Source organism: Oncorhynchus keta, chromosome 28 (assembly GCF_023373465.1).
Source record: "Oncorhynchus keta strain PuntledgeMale-10-30-2019 chromosome 28, Oket_V2, whole genome shotgun sequence".
NCBI classification, from domain to species: Eukaryota; Metazoa; Chordata; class Actinopteri; order Salmoniformes; family Salmonidae; genus Oncorhynchus; species Oncorhynchus keta.
The window spans coordinates 27,115,942-27,136,231 of NC_068448.1; positions in this window are offsets into that span (position 1 = coordinate 27,115,942).

Here is a 20,290-nt window from a genome sequence, read left to right on the forward strand (position 1 = left end):
GGTATCTGTACGTAGCCTCGCTACATTTATAGCCTCACTACTTTATATAGCCTGTCTTTTTACTGTTGTTTTATTTCTTTACCTACCTATTGTTCACCTAATACCTTTTTGCACTATTGGTTACAGCCTGTAAGTAAGCATTTCACTGTATTTGGCGCACAGTGACAAATACACTTTGATTTGATTACCGGCACACTGGCAGTCACGAGTCATGACCACAGTCACATTCCATGTGACCTTTGAGTCACGGTAACTATGCTTCTCAAAAACTGTGCTCTGATGCCGCTGATGGTCATTAGATCACTTATTTTTTCCCCTGTCCCGACAGGTGCATGATAATGGCCTGTTCTAAATCAAAACATATTTCACATATTATTTAGTATATATAAATACAAAATCAAATTTAGAACAGTCTGATGAGGGAGAATGATGCCCAGCCTGTGCAGTATAAGGCACAAAATAGTGCATACATTTTTTTGTTACTTTTTCAAATCATAGTCACATGCATCATGTAGCCTGCCTAGACCATAGGCCTATATGTTTTAATAGGGTTTTTATAACAACTAAAGTGGCCAAATAACTCTAAAAGTAACCTATAGACCTAGGGCTTTTGGAACTGGGTTAGAGAGACGATAATCCAAAGAGCTTATAGTGAAACATCTGTTCTTATAAGCCCAATCATTGCACAATCGCATGGGAAAACAGAATTTTGACAGGCCACTATTTAAAAGAGGATCCCAGCTTTTCTCTGCTGTATTTATTGCTCAATTCTTAAAAATGAAGCACATTCACATGAATCTGTTTTACAGCCAGTGTAGCCTAACTGGCATTTTAAAAACATAACCGCAGGAAGTGCTTCCTCCATTTACTTCCTCCATTAGCTATTCAAGTGCAGGCTTCTGATAATGTTTTTTTTGTGGGTCATTTTAAATAACAAATTATTCAACACATACAGTACCAGTCAAAAGTTTGGACACACCTAATCAATCAAGGGTTTTTCTTAATTTTACTATTTTCTACATTGTAGAATAATAGTGAAGACATCAAAACTATGAAATAACACATATGGAATCATGTAGTAACCAAAAAAGTGTTAACCATTTCATACGTGAGTTCCAAATATCTCTAACAGTCGCGTTAGAATGCTCTCTCCATTCCAGAATGTGATTGTTACGCAACAGTACATTTAATCCGCGCTGCCCTCAAACCAAGGCACGCAGCCTGTTTTAATTTATGGGCTGTTTCAACTGGTCAATTTTAAATTATTTTCAAAGAACAGTTTGAATTGAGGTGTGTTCCGCCTCCTCATTAATTCGCATAAAAATAATAATTTTTACTTTTGCGAACAATTCATTTTCTTGACATTTCTGACCCAGACAAAATTCCCCAAGCACTTCCCAATTGTTTGTGCAGTTCAAGTCTGCAGACATACAGTGGGGCAAAAAAGTATTTAGTCAGCCACCACTTGTGCAAGTTCTCCCACTTAAAGAGATGAGAGAGGCCTGTAATTTTCATCATAGGTACAATTCAACTATGACAGACAAAATGAGAAAAAAATCACATTGTAGGATTTTTTATTTATTTATTTGCAAATTATGGTGGAAAATAAGTATTTGGTCAATAACAAAAGTTTATCTCAATACTTTGTTATATACCCTTTGTTGGCAATGACAGAGGTCAACGTTTTCTGTAAGTCTTCACAAGGTTTTCACACACTGTTTCTGGTATTTTGGCCCATTCCTCCATGCAGATCTCCTCTGGAGCAGTGATGTTTTGGGGCTGTTGCTGGGCAACACGGACTTTTAACTCCCTCCAAAGATTTGCTATGGGGTTGAGATCTGGAGACTGGCTAGGCCACTCCAGGACCTTGAAATGCTTCTTACGAAGCCACTCCTTCGTTGCCCGGGTGGTGTGTTTGGGATCATTGTCATGCTGAAAGACCCAGCCACGTTTAATCTTCAATGCCCTTGTTGATGGAAAGAGGTTTTCACTCAAAATCTCACGATACATGGCCCCATTCATTCTTTCCTTTACACTGATCAGTCGTCCTGGTCCCTTTGCAGAAAAACAGCCCCAAAGCATGATGTTTCTACCCCCATGCTTCACAGTAGGTATGGTGTTCTTTGGATGCAACTCGGCATTCTTTGTCCTCCAAACACGACGAGTTGAGTTTTTACCAAAAAGTTATATTTTGGCTTCATCTGACCATATGACATTCTCCCAATCTTCTTCTGGATCATCCAAATGCTCTCTAGCAAACTTCAGACGGGCCTGGACATGTACTGGCTTAAGCAGGGGGACACGTCTGGCACTGCAGGATTTGAGTCCCTGGCGGTGTCGTGTGTTACTGATGGTAGGCTTTGTTACTTTGGTCCCAGCTCTCTGCAGGTCATTCACTAGGTCCCCCCGTGTGGTTCTGGGATTTTTGCTTACCGTTCTTGTGATAATTTTGACCCCACAGGGTGAGATCTTGCGAGAAGCCCCAGATCGAGAGATTATCAGTGGTCTTGTATATCTTCCATTTCCTAATAATTGCTCCCACAGTTGATTTCTTCAAACCAAGCTGCTTACCTATTGCAGATTCAGTCTTCCCAGCCTGGTGCAGGTCTACAATTTTGTTTCTGGTGTCCTTTGACAGCTCTTTGGTCTTGGCCATAGTGGAGTTTGGAGTGTGACTGTTTGAGGTTGTGAACAGGTGTCTTTTATACTGATAACAAGTTCAAACAGGTGCCATTAATACAGGTAACAAGTGGAGGACAGAGGAGCCTCTTAAAGAAAAAGTTACAGGTCTGTGAGAGCCAGAAATCTTGCTTGTTTGTAGGTGACCAAATACTTATTTTCCACCATCATTTGCAAATAAATTAATTAAAAATCCTATAACGTGATTGTCTGGATATTTTTTCTTCTAATTTTGTCTGTCATAGTTGAAGTGTACCTATGATGAAAATTACAGGCCTCTCTGATCTTTTTAAGTGGGAGAACTTGCACAATTGGTGGCTGACTAAATACTTTTTGCCCCACTGTATGCGCATCTCCAGTCAGAACAAGATCTGCACACACGTGTTCACATTTTCCGTCTGTTGCCCACATCGCAGTCATTGTTGTTTTCATCAATAATAATAACTTTGGAAATGTGTGCATTTCTATCAAAGTAAGTGTCTTATTACATAATAATACTTTGTTGTTTCTACTGTAGCTTACTGTATGTATGGAGCATAATATATTTGTGTATATTGCTTATAACCGCGGACACGCTACTCATTTCATAACTTTTATGGTGTTATATTATATATATCAATCATGCTTAGGTTGCTAGCTACATTCTTCTCTTGGCTCTGTAAAACAATGCTAATTGTGGCAGAGAAGTATTAGCTTGTGTTGTATTTTGAAGCTACCCTGGCCTTATGACTCCCAAGTCTACAGCACTACATCTCAGTGCTAGAGGCATCACTGCAGACACCCTGGTTTGAATCCAGGCTGTATCACAACCGGCCGTGATTGGGAGCGCACAATTTCGCCTAGCGTTGTCCGAGTTTGGCCGGTGTGGGCCGTCGTTGTAAATAATAATTTGATGTTAAATGACTTGCCATGTTAAATAATGGTTAATTCAATTAAAAATATATATATATATGACCATGGTTTGTTTTCATTTGGCCTATTTAGCATAGCTTTGTTCTGCCCTGCCTTGCCCCCTTGTGGAACTCAAGTTGCTTTTTCATACTGTTATAATATTGTTTTATTGCTATATCCTTATTTTATTCTAATTAGTAATAATTCCTCTTTATTCTGTACTTTCAGAATCGACAAACAGTATTTGCCTAACTGGAACTGGAGCTGGACATCTTTGGAGCTGAAGATTGAGGCCAGCTTTTGTATCCTAGTGTACACTCCTGAACAGTTGTACTGGATGAAAACACATAGGCCAATATATAATAGTTGTCTATTTTATTGCAACAAAAAAAAAAATTAATAAAGGAATCAAATGAATATGCATAACTCATATTTCATATTCATGCAGTGGCTGAACAACAACTGCATCCCCACCTTTGAAAGGCATAGTATCATGGCAAGTTTGTCAAGTTCAGTTCAGGCAGTCACTAATTGCTTCAGATGTGCTCAATAGTGGCTGAGCATATGATACTCCCCAAAGCATGGTGAAATACATAGAGGTGTATCACAAACTAAACACATGTATTTTGTCAACTTCCTCTGCTTACTTCTCCTGGTGGCAGACAGGCAGACTTTGCAGTGCCTCCATGTGCGAATACCTTGAGCAGCAGTTTGAGGGACTTGGCAAGGAAAATGCCGTGCAGTGAAGCGTATGGGGATTGTTCGCAGCAGGACGACCCCAAGTGGATGGGCACCGAGGGGTGTGGTGCTCCTCCAGCAGCTCTCTCATGAGGTTCTCTCTATACATTTGGTAGGTAATTACTTTACCTATGAGGGAGTGGGGAGGATGAGGGAAGGAATAGGATGACGAGGCAGTGGGTAGGTGGGTGAGATATTGTCACTATACAGTGCCTTGCGAAAGTATTTGGCCCCCTTGAACTTTGCGACCTTTTGCCACATTTCAGGCTTCAAACATAAAGATATAAAACTGTATTTTTTTGTGAAGAATCAACAACAAGTGGGACACAATCATGAAGTGGAACGACATTTATTGGATATTTCAAACTTTTTTAACAAATCAAAAACTGAAAAATTGGGCGTGCAAAATTATTCAGCCCTTTACTTTCAGTGCAGCAAACTCTCTCCAGAAGTTCAGTGAGGATCTCTGAATGATCCAATGTTGACCTAAATGACTAATGATGATAAATACAATCCACCTGTGTGTAATCAAGTCTCCGTATAAATGCACCTGCACTGTGATAGTCTCAGAGGTCCGTTAAAAGCGCAGAGAGCATCATGAAGAACAAGGAACACACCAGGCAGGTCCGAGATACTGTTGTGAAGAAGTTTAAAGCCGGATTTGGATACAAAAAGATTTCCCAAGCTTTAAACATCCCAAGGAGCACTGTGCAAGCGATAATATTGAAATGGAAGGAGTATCAGACCACTGCAAATCTACCAAGATCTGGCCGTCCCTCTAAACTTTCAGCTCATACAAGGAGAAGACTGATCAGAGATGCAGCCAAGAGGCCCATGATCAAGCTGGATGAACTGCAGAGATCTACAGCTGAGGTGGGAGACTCTGTCCATAGGACAACAATCAGTCGTATATTGCACAAATCTGGCCTTTATGGAAGAGTGGCAAGAAGAAAGCCATTTCTTAAAGATATCCATAAAAAGTGTTGTTTAAAGTTTGCCACAAGCCACCTGGGAGACACACCAAACATGTGGAAGAAGGTGCTCTGGTCAGATGAAACCAAAATTGAACTTTTTGGCAACAATGCAAAACGTTATTTTTGGCGTAAAAGCAACACAGCCCATCACCCTGAACACACCATCCCCACTGTCAAACATGGTGGTGGCAGCATCATGGTTTGGGCCTGCTTTTCTTCAGCAGGGACAGGGAAGATGGTTAAAATTGATGGGAAGATGGATGGAGCCAAATACAGGACCATTCTGGAAGAAAACCTGATGGAGTCTGCAAAAGACCTGAGACTGGGACGGAGGTTTGTCTTCCAACAAGACAATGATCCAAAACATAAAGCAAAATCTACAATGGAATGGTTCAAAAATAAACATATCCAGGTGTTAGAATGGCCAAGTCAAAGTCCAGACCTGAATCCAATCGAGAATCTGTGGAAAGAACTGAAAACTGCTGTTCACAAATGCTCTCCATCCAACCTCACTGAGCTCGAGCTGTTTTGCAAGGAGGAATGGGAAAAAATGTCAGTCTCTCGATGTGCAAAACTGATAGAGACATACCCCAAGCGACTTACAGCTGTAATTGCAGCAAAAGGTGACGCTACAAAGTATTAACTTAAGGGGGCTGAATAATTTTGCACGCTCAATTTTTCAGTTTTTGATTTGTTAGAAAAGTTTGAAATATCCAATAAGTGTCGTTCCACTTCATGATTGTGTCCCACTTGTTGTTGATTCTTCACAAAAAAATAAAATTTTATATCTTTATGTTTGAAGCCTGAAATGTGGCAAAAGGTCGCAAAGTTCAAGGGGGCCGAATACTTTCGCAAGGCACTGTAATTGCATAATGCATGTGATTTGTGTGTGAACTGTACGCCAATTACAAAAAATACCTTATCAGTAATCATCTCACCTGTTAGTTGGAGGTGAACCATGTGGCCATTGAGGGCAGCAGTGTCGATCAGATGGAAAAATATCTTCTTATGCCACTTGGTCGTTTTCCAAGTGCATTCCACAAAGCTGTTCATCATGTCCACCTTATCCACTGTCAAGGACACAGTCAGGTTAGATTTTTTCTCTCTACGTCAAGTGGTCCACTTTCCCTGTGGCTGACATGGTTGCTGTATGGACAGTGGAGAGGACATGGACGTCTCGTTTGTTATACCACTTTACTGCCAGCTGTTGACCGTTCTCCTTGAACTCCACCTCCCCTCTCTGCATTTTCCTGCATACAAATGCCGGCATCCCCTTCCTGTTCGACTTAACTGTGCCACAGGCCCCTGTGCTGTTGGAAAGCATATGCTGGAAGAGTTTGGGACTGCTCTACCAATTGTCCACATACAAAGTGTGTCTCTTGCCGAGATAAGGAGCCAGCATGGTCATAATCACGGACCCGGACCCCAAGTCCCTTATAATGTTGGATGTCAGTGGTGGACCCTGTGTAAACTATAATGTCCTGGAGAAATCCTATCTTCACGTCGCACATGAATGACAAAGAACTTGACCCCAAACCTGTGCCTTTTGAAGGGAATATATTGACGGAACGCCAGCCTACCTTTGCATAACATCAGGGACTCATCAATGCAGGCTTCATTTTGTGCTTGTATTGTACAAAGACCCGACCAAATGCTGATGTCAAGCTGGTAAGAACATTTCTTATTTTGTATAATGGGTCATTTAGGATGGCAGTAGCATTGTTGATGAAATGCAGGCATCACAGCAAAACTAGGAAGTGGTCTTGGGAAAAGAGGGTGGTAAAGAAGGGAGTTGCAAACATAGGATCTGTGCTCCAGTATTCTCTTAGGGGGTTCTACTGTACTATCCCCATGAGAAGGACTGTCACCAGGTAGGTATACATTTCTCTAATTATGGTTTCAATGACTTCTCTCCCCATAGGAATACATTGCCTGCACCCCTAAATTCAACCTGAAGCCTATGTGGGTTATGAATGTCTTATGAACTTGTTTTCGATGACAATCCATCAGGCCACTATAAGGTCTACCTGTGTTGATTCTAAGCTTGCTGAGGCAACCGGAAGTGATTAAATTCACCCTAAAAGTGCTTTCATATACATAACCTGCAATTATGAAAATCACTGCATTCAACCCTGTGTAGATCGGTCAATTCTTAACATAAAGTCTTAAAACTCAGGATTCTGTAAGATTGTACCCCAAACAAGTTATCTGTTGACTTATAGCTTCCTGTGCCAACCGGAAGTGCTGTAAAATGGTGTCATAGGTGCTGTTTTGAAGGGTTAAAAAGGTCAGATCTTTTTAAAACTTCATATGTGTGATTAGGCAACCCTCATGAACTGTAAATCCGTAATTTTTCCCAACAGATGTCAAAGAAAAGCTCTCTCATACACACACATACAGCAAGGATGGAGTGACAAAGTGCGGTGCTCAAAGACACACAGAGCCTACAATGTCATTTCCATATTCTCAAGGCCGTGCCGAGTTCAACGAGATGCCCCGCTTGACCGTAGCTCACTCTGAGTGCAGCGACCTTGAAAAAAAGAAGGCCCAAAATGAAGCCTGGCCCTAAATGTCATTTGCTTTTGGGTGACAGTGAGATAACCGTTAGGGTGAGAAGCACAATTCGACCGCAGGTACGTTCCTGAGGTCCTCCCGATCTGTGCAAGCCTAACCTTGACCGTGTTGCATTAACCCTTAGCAGTAAATCAGGTTTTTTTGATCTCACAGATTACAATGACTTCTCTCCCCACAGGAATACATTGCTTGCTCTCAACCTTGCTCTGAAGTCAACCTGAAGCCTATGTGGGTTATGAATGCCTTATGAACCTGTCTTCAATAACAGTCCATCAGGCCACTATGAGGTCTATCTGTGTCGATTCTAAGCTTCCTGAAGCAACCGGAAGTGGTTAAAATCACCCTAAAAGTGTTTTTCCATACCCAACCTGCAGTTTGATAGAAATAGTGCATTCAACCATGTGTAAATCAGTCAGTTCTTTAACGTAAAGACTTAAAACTCAGGATTCTGTAAAAACATACCCCAATGAGGGTATGTCTTTACTTTTAGTTTCCTGTGCCAACCGGAAGTGCCATAATTGGTGTTGGGCTGTTTCGAAGGGTTAATTCATTAATATTCATGATGATAATTGTAATCCATATCGAAACACCATCATAGTTACCTTTAACATAATTGAAAACCACATCCCAGCATTTGTATAGCAATTGCTGTTTCACATGATCATGAAAGAGACCTTGCATTACTCTAGAGACGGCTTCACTACAGTACAAATGTATTCCGTACAATATGTCATTATTCCCCAATGCCCCTATTCTGATATCTTCCCCTTGCTTGTTGTAAACATATATAAACTTGTAGACAAATACATAAAAAAGATAGACAAACAATAAACACATTAATTTTGAAAACAGTTCTCAACAATAGAGAGAGTGTGAGAGAAGAGCGAGATCAGGTGTATGTACAGTGGGGAGAACAAGTATTTGATACACTTACGATTTTGCAGGTTTTCCTACCTACAAAGCATGTAGAGGTCTGTAATTTTTATCATAGGTACACTTCAACTGTGAGAGACGGAATCTAAAACAAAAATCAAGAACATCACATTGTATGATTTTTAAGTAATTAATTAGCATTTTATTGCATGACATAAGTATTTGATACACCAGAAAAGCAGAACTTAATATTTGGTACAGAAACCTTTGTTTTCAATTACAGAGATCATACGTTTCCTGTAGTTCTTGACCAGGTTTGCACACACTGCAGCAGGGATTATGGCCCACTCCTCCATACAGACCTTCTCCAGATCCTTCAGGTTTTGGGGATGTCGCTGGGCAATACGGACTTTCAGCTCCCTCCAAAGATTTTCTATTGGGTTCAGGTCTGGAGACTGGCTAGGCCACTCCAGGACCTTGAGATGTTTCTTATGGCACCACTCCTTAGTTGCCCTGGCTGTGTGTTTTGGGTCGTTGTCATGCTGGAAGACCCAGCCACGACCCATCTTCAATGCTCTTACTGAGGGAAGGAGGTTGTTGGCCAAGATATCGCAATACATGGCCCCATCCATCCTCCCCTCAATACGGTGCAGTCATCCTGTCCCCTTTGCAGAAAAGCATCCCCAAAGAATGATGTTTCCACCTCCATGCTTCACGGTTGGGATGGTGTTCTTGGGGTTGTACTCATCCTTCTTCTTCTTCCAAACACGGCGAGTGGAGTTTAGACCAAAAAGCTCTATGCAAATTAATTACTTAAACATCATACAATGTGATTTTATGGATTTTTGTTTTAGATTCCGTCTCTCACAGTTGAAGTGTACCTATGATAAAAATGACAGACCTCCACATGCTTTGTAAGTAGGAAAACCTGCAAAATCGGCAGTGTATCAAATACTTGTTCTCCCCACTGCATAAGTTTGTATGTGTGTGTTCATATCCACTTCATAATGTTCAGATATTTTTACAGTTTTCATACCTTCTTTTTTCATAACCTGAAGTCCCTGTAGAATTTAGTACAGCCATGGTGTTATGCAGCTGTCTCGGAATAGCTGTCCATCGACAATGTTAAAGGCACACTATACCAGTCTCCCTTTGTTGTCTTTGTACCAGAGACAGTCTCTTACGACGCTCGTTTATCTCCCTTGGAAATTGGTCATTTAGACCGATTTGATCCATTTAAGCTCCCTTCCCTTGCTTTTGATCAGCTCCTTTTGTTAGTAGTGTTAAAATGTTGTGTTGATCGGTCGGAGGCCCTTTGTGTTGTCGCTCCGAACTCTAAGTCTGTGTACTAAGGTGGAAAGCCACCTTGTTTACAGTCTCTATGGGAAGTTTCAAGGTGGATTGCATGAATTCTCTGATCGAGCCCTCTGGATTATTGGATGCGTCCTCAGGAATCGCAGAAAAAAATAGATTTTAGTACGCATTCTATGACTTTGTAGGTCTAGTAGCGACTCCTTCATCACCCTGTTTGCCCTGAGTAGACAATCCATGTTGGAATCTTGGATTTTTACCTTGCCGGGAAGGTCTTGTTTTCTCTTTGGAGCGTGAGAATTTCACTCTGGCTGAACTCCTAACTCCCCCTCAGCCCTGCTACCTCCTCACACAAATTGTCCAGTGTTGCATGGATTCCAGACAGAGCACTAGCCTCTACGTCAATGGTAAGTAAATTGTCCGTGTCTGTAGACTAATCTCTTTTTATTTTTTTTGTCGGGTTAAAGTTATCTTGTGAGGTGGTCGGCTCTTTCCATGATGGAGTATGTTCCTCCATAGCGTAAAGCTATTGGTACTCATCGATTTCCCTCAGGATCTCCTTAGTATCCAGGTTGGCTATTTACAGCAATCAGTTGTTCAACAAAAAGATAACAATGAGTCTTTCCCACAATAACAACAGGTGTCTGTAGTACAGCCAGCTAGCACTTGCAGAATCCACGCAAAAAAAGGAACTCAAACTTGCAGTCCCAGCCGTAAAGGCTAACCTCGTTGTGGAATCCTTAGCAACAAAACTTTAGTTCTGATTAAAATAGATTTAATGAAAATGTTTTAATATAAACAATAAATTGAGTGTAGACATTACAACGTTCAGTTGCGTGCTCTGATGATGTATCTCCGGTCTAGAGCATGGTGTTTGTAATGCTAGGGTTGTGGGTTCAAGTCCATACACTACCCACCATTGCGACCTGTATGCTCTCGTTTGCTGACCCTCGCTTCAAATTTGTCGCCAAACCCACTGGCTCCAGGTCCGCTATAAGTCTTTGCAAGGTAAAGCCCCGCCTTATCTCAGCTCACTGGTCACCATAGCAGCACCCACTCGTAGCATGCGCTCCAGCAGGTATATATCACTGGTCACCCCCAAAGCCAATTCCTCCTTTGGTCGTCTTTCCTTCCAGTTCTCTGTTGCCAATGACTGCAAAAATCTCTGAAGCTGGAGACTCATATCTCCCTCACTAGCTTTAAGCATGAGCTGTCAGAGCAGCTCACAGATCGCTGCACCTGTACACAACCCATCTATCTACATACCTCATCCCCATACAGTATTTATTTATTTATCTTGCTCCTTTGCACCCCAGTATCTCTACTTGCACATTCATCTTCTGCACATCTACCATTCCAGTATTTAATTGCTATATTGTAATTACTTCGCAACCATGGCCTATTTTTTGCCTTAACTCCATTATCTTACCGCATTTGTACTCCCTGTCTATAGACTTTTGGTTTTCTTTTGTTCTACTGTATTACTGACTATGTTTTGTTTATTCCATGTGTAACTCTGCGTTGTTGTATGTGTCGAATTGCTATGCTTTATCTTGGCCAGGTCGCAGTTGCAAATGAGAACTTGTTCTCAACTAGCCTACCTGGTTAAATAAAGGTGAAATAAATAAAAAATGTAAGTCCTGGACTCTGACCTTGTTATGATCTTTTGTCTGTCCATGACCATTCTCTTGCCTGCTCCTTGGATTATAATAAATACCAGAGATTCAAACCGTCTGCCTCCCGTGTCTGCATCTGGATCTCGCCCTGTGCACTTATAAACACAGCATGTGTGCACTCTCTCTGAAGTTGTTTCTGTACTTTATTCAGCTATGTTCAATTATATTCTTCTTACTATAAAACATGATCAAATAATTCCATGGGAATTATAAACAAAGCTTATCTGCTGTTACCTACTGTAACCCACAGCCATATGGCATAGCCAGATCAGGGCCTAACATAAGGACAAAACAGAATATGGTATATGGGCAGCCACTTCTTTAGCCCAGTGATTTGCCCTTATACAAGTCCATGATTTATTTCATCTCTAGCACACAATCTTCTCCCTCCTCTCTTGTGTGGCTGTGTAGCTTGATCCCTGACAGGGAGGGCTGCCACTCTGTGTGGGGGGGGTGAGTTATTAACCAAAACCACCGGATCAGAAAACACAGCCAGAGAGACAGATGAGACTCCACCAGACTCAGGGATTCTCATCACCCTTAAACAAGAGGAATTTACCTCCCTGTCATCGAAACAAGAGGAGGGACCTCTCACCATGTGGCATGAATACATAGAAATTCTGTCGCCGTGAGCGTCTGAGTGGAACATGGCTGCATTTCAACACACTCCCCGTTAAACAAAGGAAAAAGCTTTTTGTTTATTTAATGAAGAATATATTTTTTTTAAATCCAAGATAATTATTCCACTCAACAAATTCTGCCGACTGAACTCAGCAAGTGTGGGGAAGAAAAATCGACGTGGGAAACTGCATTACTGATTACCTCGGCCTCTTCTTTCTAATACTGCTTTTTCTCCCTTTGGAGAAGTCTAGACATGTCCACTGATGCACAGCACTCTCTAAGTGGTAAGCAGAAAGTTTGAATAAAGGCTGAGTCATGTAAAACATCTTGTCATGCATGAGTGCAAAGTATACCAGTAGCACGTCAGAGATTTTTTTTACCAATGCCGAGTGGGGCTATGCGAGGCCAGGGATATCAAAGGAATTTTGAGTGCTCCTCAAAATTCCTTGAGACGAAAACCCATACAATGCTATTCAGAGACATATTGAACAAAAAAAACAATCACGTCACTGCAACGGCGGAGGTGAAAACAAACAAGGAAGTTGTTGAATCACTCTCCTGCTTGAAGATCAACATGTTGTGGAGGATTTTCGAGGCGAAGTCAACTTGATGATTGGCGCCTTGACCTTGATACTCAGCTAACAACTACAGGAAAGGGTCACCCTTTTACTCTGACCCTTATGTTTGTTCCACACATGCAACGTCAATCTTCCTTCCTTTGTGGAAGGAGCTCACTGAAGTCATTTTCACACCCTCCGCTCTGAGTATACTGTCAAAGACTCTCTGACATCAGTGCTTTGCAAGACCTATTTTGAACCACCTTCCTACATCTCTGCCATAGCCTTACAAAATGTCAGTCACATACTTCAGAGCATTGTCTTCTTCTTTGAAACAACAACAAACAGAAACCGGCGTCAGCTAGCCAGCTGTTTGACTCTTCCCTTGAGGACGTTGACAGCACTATATTTCCTGTCTCCGTCAGCAAAGCGCAGTCACTGGCATCAGCGCGGGATACGTAAAGCACAGAGACAGCTTCACGACCCTTACAAGTTTTTACGAGAAACAACAATGTTTCTCACATCATTTGTGTTGTCTCGGCAAAGCGTTTCAAAAGGTCTGGAAAACATTCTTGATGACAATGTGATTGCATTTTCAGAATTGTTTGACACTATTTGAGACTAACAGCTCTTGGTGTCAAAGCATTTTTATCCCATCAAAGCTTGACACTTTGTAAACACGTTTTTAGTCTCAGAGCAAGTGCTTTTTCCATGTTGTCAAATGTAATGTAATTTCCATTAAGTGCCCTGCCTTGTTGACATTCAAAGTAATGTGTACTGATTTGATCTAAAATTCTATCAGCATGACAAAACATCCTCCGTGAGAGAAACATCCTTGCATCGTTTCTTAGAATTTATTGATGTCAGACATGTTTCAATACTAAAATGTAGCATTTTCTATTTTATTCAAATGTTTACCTGGGCATAGTTGATATCACAGCATAAGCCATTGAGTCCTGAAGGACAGGATTGCACTGAAATGTATTCTTCTGATTATTTTTAATTTGAAGACGTTCATTGATTTTGTACATTATGTTGCTGGTGTTTGTCTCCTAAATGCGGAATGTTTGAACCATAGCTTATGAAATATGAAACCATAAAAAGCATCTTGACATCCTGATATGTCAACACTGATTATATTTCCCAACCTTGAATGTTCCCTCTTGATAATCATTGGCAGATTTTTTAGAACTCGGAATGATGTTTACATTTACTCTGAGGTGTCACGCCCTGGTCTAAGTATTTTGTGTTTTCTTTATTATTTGGTCAGGCCAGGGTGTGACATGGGTTTATTATGTGGTGTGTTTTGTCTTGGGGTTTTTGTAGGTATTGAGATTGTGGCTTAGTGGGGTTATCTAGTATAGTCTATGGCTGTCTGGAGTGGTTCTCAATCAGAGGCAGGTGTTTATCCTTGTCTCTGATTGGGAACCATATTTAGGCAGCCGTATTCTTTGAGTGTTTCGTGGGTGATTGTTCCTGTTCCTGTGTTTGTTAGCACCAGTATAGGCTGTTTTGGTTTTCTGTTATGTTTCTTGTTTTTGTATTGTTCGTGTTTATTCGTTATTAAACATGTATGAAAATTACCACGCTGCATTTTGGTCCGATCCTTGCTACACCTCTTCGTCAGAGAATTCCTTGGCTTTGGAGACATGATTGAGTGTCATATTACGTCCTCTTAGTGAGTCGTTGGTCATAGTTGCAGACACCAAAACAAATCAATGGAGACATATTTACAGTGATTCACTATCTGAAACCGTAGCCATAGTGACATGATCAATGGAATACAGGTAGTGAGGCATCCAACTGAATGTTAGAACATAGCTGAATATTAGCATGTAGTTCATTTGCTTTAGTTTTAGCATATAGCTGAAGGTACCTGAGTGTTGGTACATAGCTGAGGCTAATGCTAACAGAGTGTTGTCATGTAGTCGATTTGCTATAGAAATTACGAGTTCAGCACAGGGACATGTCCATGTTTTATTACAGGGGGAACCAGAAAGGAAGGCTGAGCAGATTCACTTAGTCTTTTTTTATTTTTAAAGTTTTTTTAAAAAGAGCTCAGCCATGTGCTCCTTGTCAGCATCAACCACATCATCAACATTAAGGGACATGGGCAGCTGTGAGGAGAAGTGTTTATTATCCAGGTCAGGATAGCCTGAGTGAACTTATTTCTCATTTGCCTGAATGATAGCCAGTCGGCCTGAGTATGTGTGTGCCAAGCATTTCACCAAATGGAATTCTTGAGGTGGAGTAACTCTGCCAGATCACTGTCGAACCAGGTGCTGAACATGTTTTTCATTCTCATTTTCTTTATGGTGGTGTGTTTGCTAACAATACCTCTGAAAATATCAAAAAAGATGGTTCAAGTGTCTTCGACAGAGGGGATCAAGCTGATTCTATACCAATTTACAGAGGCCAGGTCATGAAAGAAGGCTTGCTCATTAAAGTTTTTTAGCAAGCATCTATTACAAATTAGGACAGGTCATTTCTCTGAGCAGCCATGACGAACACAGCCTGTAAAACAGTGATCACTAAGATCATTACTGAAAACACCAGACTGATATCTATCAGTTGTTTGTGAGGATAACATCGAGTAGCCTTTTCTAGGTGTTTGGAGTCATACCTTGTGGGATTAGTAATAATTTGAGAAAGATTTAGGGAGTCCCATTGCTTTAGGACTTGGTCAGGTTGTTTAAAACCAGTTAAGTGTTAAAGTGCGCTATTCTAATTTTTGGATGAAAAACGTTCCCGTTTTAAACAAGATATTTTGTCACGAAAAGATGCTCGACTATGCATATAATCGACAGCTTTGGATAGAAAACACTCTGACGTTTCCAAAACTGCAAAGATATTGTCTGTGAGTGCAACAGAACTGATGTTACAGGCGAAACCCAGATAAAAATCCAACCAGGAAGTACCGCATTTTATAAAACTGCCTCATGCCAATGATTCCTTATATGGCTGTGAATGAGCTACGAATGAGCTTACGTTTTCCGAGTATTCCCCAAGGTGTCTACAGCACTGTGACGTCTTTTTACGCATTTCCATTGAAGAATAGCCGTAAGGGACCATATATAGCAAGTGGTCACATGGTGTCTCCCGCAGAAAATCTTGCGTAAAATACTGAGGTAGCCATTTTTCAAGTCACTTCTTATGAGAAACCAATTGCCTCAACGGATATATATGTAAAAAACACCTTGAGGATTGATCCTAAACAACGTTTGCCGTGTTTTTGTCGATATTATGGAGCTAATTTTTAAAAAGTTTGGCGTTGTAGTGGTAGCATTCTCCGGTCGATTTCTCAGCCAAGCATGATGAACAAACGGGAGCTATTTCGCCTACAAAAATAATATTTTTGGAAAAAATGAACATTTGCTATCTAACTGGGAGTCTCCTGAGAGAAAACATCCAAAGTTCTTCAAAGTTAAATGATTTAATTTGGTTGCTTTTCTTATTTTCGTGAAAATGTTTCTTGCTGCTAGCAGAGCCTAGCATAGCATTATGCCATGATAAACTTACACAAATGCTTGTCTAGCGTTGGCTGTAACGCATATTTTGAAAATCTGAGATGAAAGTGTGATTAACAAAAGGCTAAGCTTGTGTTTGAATATATTTAATTTGCGATTTTCATGAATAGGAAATGTTTAGGGGTATTTATGTCCGCTGCGTTATGCTAATTCGTTTGAGGCTGTTTACGCTCGAGGATCCGGGATTGCTAGTCGCAAGAAGTTGTTACAACTACAAAATAATTATAGAAATTCAAATGTAGTTTGACAACCCTTTTAATTTAAAATCAAACTCAACTGTATCATATTTTCCAGTGATGAAGTCATGGATGTCTCATGGTATGGTGGGGTATGGAAAATGGGTCAACTTTGGGCACCTCTATCTCCTGAATGTTTTGTTATTCAGGTCCAAAAAGTTACTTTCTGGCCACTTCTATCATAGGCAAATATGCATAGAAAATGTATTTCAAATCAAAAGGGGCGCAGTCAAAAAGTTATTGGAATCAAATGGAACTACCCTACTGAAGGCAGTAAAGTAGTCCTTATGTGTAGAACTTTCGACACTTGCTCAGAGGATTTGATAGTGCAGCTGACAATGACAAATTTATTCTGATTTCCAATAGTGCATGAGACGCCAATCAATTATTGACAATTGTCATCAATAAATATCAATAGGCCTAGAAGAATCACCTGGAATTCCGTATGGTGTTTGTTTTCTCCAACCAGATGGCTGTCACAGCCTATGATGATAAATAGTGACAGCAGCAATTGATACAGTATGTCCACAAAGGACACAAGAACATGCTAGGTAAATCTACTTTCATGATCAGTGGGTTAATCCTGTAAGGAATTATGTTAGTCCGTCCCTGATCCACCTCTACGCAGATGACACAATTCTGTATACTTCCGGCCCGTCCTTGGACACTGTGCTATCTAACCTCCAAACGAGCTTCAATGCCATACAACACTCCTTCCGTGGCCTCCAACCGCTCTTAAATGCTAGTAAAACCAAATGCATGCTTTTCAACCGATCGCTGCCTGCACCCGCACGCCCGACAAGCATCACCACCCTGGATGGTTCCGACCTAGAATCTGTGGACATCTATAAGTACCTAGGTGTATGGCGAGACTGTAAACTCTCCTTCCAGACTCATATCAAACATCTCCAATCTAAAATCAAATCTAGAGTCGGCTTTCTATTCCATAACAAAGCCTCCTTCACTCATGCCGCCAAACTTACCCAAGTAAAACTGACTATCCTACCGATCCTCGACTTCGGCGATGTCATCTACAAAATATCTTCCAACACTCTACTCAGCAAACTGGATGCAGTTTATCACAGTGCCATCCGTTTTGTTACTAAAGCACCTTATACCACCCACCACTGCGACCTGTATGCTCTAGTCGGCTGGCCCTCGCTACATATTCGTCGCCAGACCCACTGGCTCCAAGTCATCTACAAGTCCATGCTAGGTAAAGCTCCGCCTTATCTCAGTTCAATGGTCACGGTGGCAACACCCACCCGTAGCACGCGCTCCAGCAGGTGTATCTCACTGTTCATTCCGAAAGCCAACACCTCATTTGGCCACCTTTCGTTCCAGTTCTCTGCTGCCTGTGACTGGAACGAATTGCAAAAATCACTGAAGTTGGAGACATTTATCTCCCTCACCAACTTCAAACATCTGCTATCTGAGCAGCTAACCGATCGCTGCAGCTGTACATAGTCTATCGGTAAATAGCCCACCCAATTTTACCTACCTCTTCCCCATACTGTTTATATTTATTTACTTTTCTGCTCTTTTGCACACCAATATCTCTACCTGTACATCACCATCTGATCATTTATCACTCCAGTGTTAATCTGCAAAATTGTAATTATTCGCCAACCTCCTCATGCCTTTTGCACACAATGTATATAGACTCTTTTTTTCTACTGTGTTATTGACTTGTTAATTGTTTACTCCATGTGTAACTCTGTGTTGTTGTCTGTTCACACTGCTATGCTTTATCTTGGCCAGTTCGCAGTTGCAAATGAGAACTTGTTCTCAACGAGCCGACCTGGTTAAATAAAGGTGAAATAAAAAAATAAAACCTACAGTAGTTTAAATGTAAGCCCACCCCGCTTATTCATGAAGCTCATTCTTTCACCAGTTTTCTCATTGCCAATGCTGTTTTGAATGAAAGTGCAATTTGTTAATTATTTATTGATACATGCACTTATGCCCCACAGAGATGATGATAGCCCTTCAGGAATTCCAGCAAATTCCAAATGGAAGAAGTCCTCTAATATTCGGCTTTTGTGTCTGAAAAACAATGTAAGGAACGTAAAAATGACAGTGTTGTTGTAGACACTAATGGGCCAAGACAATTTATTGATGTTAACCTCATGCTGGACACGAGTATCCAAGCGTATCTGCACTGATCCTTTATAAAAAAGACAACAACAAAGGGACAGTTCTCCTTTACCAGATGCATTACCCCATAACTCCCATGTGGAATAATGGGTCTTAGCGCTGGCACTCTCACTCAATCTAAATTTCCTCTATGTATTTCCAAAATGTACTGATCCTCCCAAAGATTCCATTGCTTTATTAAGTCTCTTATGGGGATACCACTGAAGCAACATGTAATGAATGGACAGGCTGCCAGAGGAGAATGTGAGGAATGGGTGTATTCATTACTCGCTCTTTGTTGATGCAGTTGTATAGTGGGCCGTGAGATTAAGTGACAAAGTTTGTGGACTGCTCAAATGTGTTTTTCAGGGAGAATTTGAATGAATGAGTGAGTAGGCCAACGAAGAGACCTTGATACTTCACACCCTTACATGCAACATATTGATGTTCAATGTCACACTTCAATATGTTTGTACAAGGCTGAGCAGTTTGTCTCTATGCAGCAATGTCTTTATGTGCTTAATTAGAGATATGACCAACATCTGTGGTAGTAAAATTGTGCTATATTCGGTAACAGTCATGCATAAATGGCAGATGCTGTGCCAGTTCTGTGAAGTGGAATAGCTCATAAAAAGTACACTGAGCAGGCAGCAAAATACCAGTTATCAAGGGCAACCTGGTCCCTGGTTGCTTAAGATCCTGATATCGGACATGAACTGTAGGCATAATCAAGTAAATGTGGTGTGGTGGTAATAAATGGCTTATTAGCTGCAGACAAATTCAGTATTAAATATTGTCCACCATTAGATTTGACGTAAAAATCCACACATCCATGCCATTAACTTCTTGCGTCTAGCCATCCCGGATCCGGGATCGTGAATACAGCCTCAAGCTCATTACCATAACACAACGTTAACTATTCATGAAAATCGCAAATGAAATGAAATTAATCTATTAGCTCTCAAGCTTAGCCTTTTGTTAACAACACTGTCATCTCAGATTTTCAAAATATGCTTCTCAACCATTGCAAAACAAGCATTTTGTGTAACAGTATTGATAGCTAACGTAGCATTTAGCGTTAGCATTCAGCAGGCAACATTTTCACAAAAACCAGAAAAGCATTCAAATAAAATCATTTACCTTTGAAGAACTGCAAATGTTCAGTTTTTCCTGAAAGATTATTTGTTTAGGACAAATCGCTCAGTTTTCTGCGTCACGTTTAGCTACGGAAAAAAAACCTGTATCCAGGATTGTGTAAATCTATCCACAAGCTCATTAGCATAACACAACGTTAACTATTCATGAAAATCGCAAATTAAATTAAATTAATCTATTTGCTCTCAAGTTTAGCCTTTTGTTAACAACACTGTCATCTCAGATTTTCAAAATATGCTTTTGAACCATAGCTAAACAAGCATTTGTGTAACAGTATTGATAGCCTAGCATAGGATTATGCCTCTCTTTCAGCATGCAACATTTTCCACAAAAACCAGAAAA